The sequence below is a fragment of the Sinocyclocheilus rhinocerous genome, unplaced genomic scaffold (assembly GCF_001515625.1).
Source record: "Sinocyclocheilus rhinocerous isolate Xijiao unplaced genomic scaffold, SAMN03320098_v1.1 scaffold1311, whole genome shotgun sequence".
In the NCBI taxonomy this organism is placed as follows: domain Eukaryota; kingdom Metazoa; phylum Chordata; class Actinopteri; order Cypriniformes; family Cyprinidae; genus Sinocyclocheilus; species Sinocyclocheilus rhinocerous.
In genome coordinates, this window is record NW_015637852.1 from 335,468 (window position 1) to 341,455 (window position 5,988).

The 5,988-nt window shown below is 35.9% G+C and overlaps 1 protein-coding gene across 1 annotated transcript in view; it reads right to left on the reverse strand.

The window, feature by feature from the left end:
• Positions 1 to 4,230, reverse strand: part of LOC107749280 (NAD-dependent protein deacetylase sirtuin-3-like) — a 12,161-nt gene extending 7,931 nt beyond the window's left edge. Inside the window, exon 1 of the mRNA XM_016564377.1 lies at positions 4,022 to 4,230. The gene's annotated coding sequence lies outside the window, so the exon portion shown is untranslated. The remainder of the gene's footprint in view (positions 1 to 4,021) is intronic.
• Positions 4,231 to 5,988: the final 1,758 nt, after the last annotated feature.

Below are 5,988 nucleotides of genomic sequence, written 5' to 3' on the forward strand. Positions count from 1 at the left end.
GTGGATACAAAGAGATACATCCAAGGCCTGCGTCACAGCATACAAATGCGATAAGACGGGCCTTTCAACGACAAACCTCATCACAGCCGAAAGAGGCATAGATATCACATTTACAATGACAACGGCTCAGTGTGCAGAGTGATAAACAACTACCAAGCTGAACAAAATCTGGCAACCTGCAAACCAAAACACACTATAAGTGGCTATAACTCAACTCACACAAAACTGGCTGCAGATGAAACTGAATTAGTCATTTGTTGGTTATTTAATCTTTTTAAGTGCATCAAGGCTGGTCCTTATGAGATCCCCCTCTCCCACCTCCACTGCTGTAATGGCTACTCCCACAGAACTATTAAAAACTACAGGGGATGGGAGGTCACTGCCTTTGTCTCCCTGCTAAGCACAGAGACACTGCTGCGTACATCCAATATTTCACAGCTGAGCTTAAGACTTGCACAAACAGCAAGCATGGAGAAGTCTGCAGTACAATGTGTTTTGTCACAATCTGGGACTCTAAATGCATGAAAACTTGTCCTTAAGTGTGGGAAAAAAAAAACACCCTTTTCAAATGATCCATTTCACAAACAAACAGCAAGCTCCAGGCAGAGTGAATTCCAGGAGGCACTCATAAAATATAAATGTCAAAGGCCGGATGTGACTTAAAGTGTTAGTTCACCCAAAAATGAAAATTAGGCTGCGTTTTACTCACCCCCCCCGAGGCATCCTAGGTGTATATGACTCTCTTCTTTCAGACGAAGTCAGTCGGAGTTATATTAAAAATTGTCTTTGATCTTTCAAGCCATTTAATGCCACTCAGCAGGTGTTGCATGCATCAGTCCAAAATAACTTAAAAATCGCCCATCCATTTAAAAAAACAACAACAAAAAAAAAAACATGGCTCCGGGGGATGAACAAAGGCCTTCTGTAGCGAATAGATGCATTTTTGTAAGAAAAATATCCATATTCAAAACGTAAATCACTTTAACGTAGCTTGCACTCACTGTTGTAAACTGAAGCAGTTCCGGGGGAATGTATGAGGTCGGCGTTGCGCATGCGCCGCTCAGAAGTGACACACGCGGAAACGCAGGGGAGAGATCAAAACAAAACAACGGTCAAGAATTAGAAGTACAAAACGAGGATTTGTAAAGAAGAATGTCAGAGGATTTGGATATAAGCCAAGAGGAGACTGGTTTTCCGTTGCTAACGTAAGGAAGCTTTGCTTCCTTTGATCCTGTAAACAAACGTTCGTTTTCACGAGACTCACCGGTCTCCATGCGCAACGCTGACCTCATACGTCATCCGCCCAGAGCTGCTTCCGTGTACAACTGTTGGCACAAGCTACATTAAAGTGATTACGTTGTGAATATGGATATTTTTCTTACAAAAATGCATCGATTCGCTACAAGGCCTTTGCTCACCCCCCGGAGCCGTGTGAGACACTTTTTTTTTTTTATGGATGGGCGCTTTTTATTGAACTTCTTTTAATGTTCTGAACTGAATATAAAACACACCAAAAAAATCCCTTTTTATTTTATAATAGTAATGTTGTCAGTATTTGTCTCACTTTGCATTGCTCTTTTTGTTTTAATGTTCAGAACAATAACAAATTTGAATGTTTTGCCCTCCAAATGAGTAAAACCAGGCATTTTAAACCAGACAAAAAGTATTTTGTTGAATTTGAGGAAAAATGTATATATATATATATATATATACACACACACAATAAAAAAAAAAAGATAATTGATAATATTCTGTCAGTTTGATACCTAATATTTAGATAAATTATCACTACTATTTATTATTAGCTAACAGTTTGATAAATCACTATTTTTATAAACAGTAATACTACTACGTTTGATAATTCACTATTGATGAACGCAAAGTTGAAAAAACAAAACAAAAAAAAACTTGCAGACAAATAAGCAAAACTCTGCTGTCTAACAAAGACTTCACTACTCATAGGCACAGAGGCTTCACGCCAAAGAAGAGGCAAAAACCAACACAAGCAGTGGTGTGACTGAAACCATGGAGAAGAGGTTAGCAACGGGCAGTCAGGGCAGGAATGAGCTGGCTGTCAGACTCAGAGTTAGTAAGACAGCACAGAGTCATTGTGCTGATATTAGCACACATCTCTGGCCTCTCACTGCTGACAAATTGAGCTTAATTAGTTCAGCTGTTTGATGAGAAGCAGCTTAAAAAAAAAAAAAAAAAAAAAGGACTGATGGAAGATTTTAGTATGGAATGTCATGCTTTCCCATTTATATGGCACTTTTAATATTTATATACTAATGTTAGAGAGGGGGGAAACAGACTAAAAGCCTCTAGATCCATTTTTGTACTGGGAGATAATTCTCAAACACCAAAAGCTGACTTTAAAACTCAACACATAAAAGGTAAATATACACTACAAATCAGTTTAATGTGTCCTTGTATACAGCTAGCTTTTGATGTCTGCTGCCCCCTATGCATGATGTGGAGACACAGCTACAGTTACAAAGTTAATGTGGCCCTCATCAAAGACCAGTTTCTCCACCTCATGGATAAGGGCCTGTCATTTAGCGCCCCCTGCTGTCACAATTTCAAAAGACAAGGCAAATAATTCACGTTCTTTTTAACTTTCTATTCATCAAAAGGTCAACTTGAGACAAATATTAAGAAGCACAACTTGTACTCAAATGTTATCGGAGCACAAAATGGACAGAACGCCTGCTAAAAATTCAGCTTTGCCATCCCAGGAAAAAAAAGATGTTGCCTTAGTAACCATAAGATGATGATTATTAATAATAATAATAATAATAATAATAATAATAATAATAAGACAAACAAAAATGATAAAGTAACCACTATGATTCAATGCATTCATTCAGTGAAGGAGTCATTAGACTGAACCCCATAACTTGAAGTGGTTCTTACAGTCATGCAGAAGGACCCTCATGCGAATCATTTATGCATGAACCAGACTGTGTTTAAGTTATGTAGAAGACATTTTCTTGCTTTTATTTTATAGTACATGGTCTTTTTTCTGATTACATTCAATTAATTTCAGACTGTGCAGAAAACTGTCACAAAACTAATAACAAGAACTATCAGCACACTATCCAGAAGGCTTAATTTTATTAAATGCTGCCACTCAGTGGCCAAAGTGCAGCAAATTGAGGGAACAGGGTATAATATTGGGACAAAACTTTATTAACCCAATACATTAAATGTGTGTAAATTTAAATATTTGAAGTGAGTTTAGGGACAAAAATGTACGCAAAGCAAAGGCTATTGATATCACTAAAATAATGAAATCACTCTTCAAATGGTGTTTCTTCAAATATAGAAACAACTAGGGCCACTTTTCACACAATAAATATTTTGTGCTTAAGCTAGATTTTTTTTTTTATAGAAATTTTATTATTATTATTATTATTATTATTATTATTTATTTATTGCAATGAGAGATAAAGGCAAACAAAATCTGTACATCAAATGGAATTTTTTTTTTTTTTTTTTAAGTTTCCGTTAATTTGATGCTAATTATATCAAAATCAACCCAGCTGTGGCATGAAAGTGCCCATTGTTAACGAAATACCTAATGTTAATGTTAAGTTACAATCACTTAAGCAAAGGCCTTAAAGGCCCATGTTTTTTTTTTTTTTTTTTAAATAGAAATCAAAAATAATAATATGGCGCATTACTACAGAAGCAGAACATCGCTTCAGGGCGCGTTCTTTGTCGTAATAATCACCCATGTCGCTTTGTTACGCAATAATCTGCACATTCATACACTGTGTAATGAGTTGCAAGTGAACACTGTATTTGATTCTCTGGCGGCGCTGCTACAATGCAGTCAATGATGAAACACTGCATTAAATATATGACCTCATATCAAAACCATTGATATTGCTTAAAACATTCAGTGTAGCGGTAAGAGAATGCGAGAATATGTGATTTTGGCTAATAACTTGAAATACGCTTTTCAAAGGTTAAATGCCTCTAGTATATGAAGCAAACAACTAAGTAATTAGTTACTTGCCTCTGTATTTGTTTACCAGACTGAGGAAGGTGGGAAGCCAGTCAAAACGAACAGCAGCGAACCGATGAGATCCCTCGCGACAAAATAAAAGATCGAGAATTACAAATATATCAACGTGATATCTACTGTAAAATGAATGTCATGTTTGAATCTGTGGAAGTCCACCGTTCCCGCAAAACATTACAAGCTGGTTGGCCATGCAGGAAGTACGTCATTTTATGAATAAGAGCGGGAAAACATCCCTGTTACAGCTGCTGCAAATCAACAGCCAATAGGCAATGCTAGATTAATTTGTTTAAATAATTTAAAAAATCTTATTATATGCAATCCACAGTTTACTGAAGTTGGCCTACTTAAACAGTTTATGTCTCTGTATTGAACAGTACAGGGCAGGATCTCTATGCAAAACATAACAGCTTTTGCTTTATACAATAAAGCAAAATTCAGATTCAAGAACTGACTCCCTTTTCAATTCATGAGTAAATTGGCCACAGCCCACAGGATGTTGAACTTGAATGACATGAAGTGGAATATACAGAACTGCAAATTAAGAAATTCAGCACAGTCACACAACAGAGGAATTACAGCAACCGGCAATCCAGTGGTTTCATACTGAAGACCTTTGCGTAAATTAGTGCATGTGTTTTTCACAACATAGTCCAAAAATTAATCTATGAGATATATGAATACACATGTGGAATTTCAAACACTGAATATTAAGTAAGGAAATGTTGACGACTTATTAAAAATGAATAAAGGTGGTAATGTGGTCATGACACAATGCAGTATGTCATTCTGAAGGGGTTTATTTTGAGTAAATGAACAGCTGATTGTTGGCTATGTAGCCTACATTATCCCAATTTCTACAAATATACCTAAATATATAGATAGATATGAAATATTAATAGGCCCATAAAATAATTGTATTAGCATACATGTAGAGAACAGAGAGAGCACCATGTATGAGCAGTCAGTTACACAATGTTGCCCTGGACAAGAGTTATTCAGAAATATTTTACTGTTGAATGCTGTGATTAATTAATAATGTCTTCATATTTTCAGAAATACCACATTATGTCCATAATGAAAATAAACATGTTTGTGGGTAACTGAAAATAATATGATTTTTTTTAGAACTTCACTTTAAAACAGTGATAGGCTAATAATTTCTTAGAATTTCACTTAATTTTATTTTAAATTCAAATAGGAATTCCACATCATGTTCAAATTCAAATTAGAATTTAAAAGGCATTCTTAATTCAATTCTGAATGGCACACACAGCCCTGTTACTAACAATCATGCAATGTAGAAATCACCTAGGCTACAGGCTAAGAAAAAAAATAGACTAGTAAAAGCTACTGGTAATTTTCATTATTTGTTACATTTACAGGCATTTCCTTTAACCGTAAACCACAACGCAATGAAAAGCGTAATTCAAAATACAGGTTAAACACAGGAAAAATCAATACAGAAAATTCCGTAATAACACAGCACATTGGGCCTTATTTTTATTGACATTTCTTAGAGTATACTTTACATGGCAAATAAGTCATGTAGGCCTAATTATCAAGTAAATATGACTTTTTCTGTTATCACTTTGCTGTCTATCCTCAGAGTTTTTGTCTCAAAAAGACAAGTTAATTGATCCATGTCCATTATCAGATCTCAGTCAATGAAAAACCAAAGAACTCAGGTGCACAGAGCACAGATACACCCTCCATTTTCACCATACTTCACACACAGCCAGAGTATAGTGAAGTCATTTCACACACACACCAAAGGGGTAAGAACCAAAACGTCACTTCCTCTCCTATGTGTCCACATTGGTACGTGGTTAAAAACAGCTAGGACGCCACGTACACATTATGCAAAGATAGGTCTTTATAAGAAAAGTCTTGTCAGGTTGCGGGATCCATCCTAATTTTAGCGTGTGTCTTTCTGAATCGCCGAAGGGAGCAGCATATTT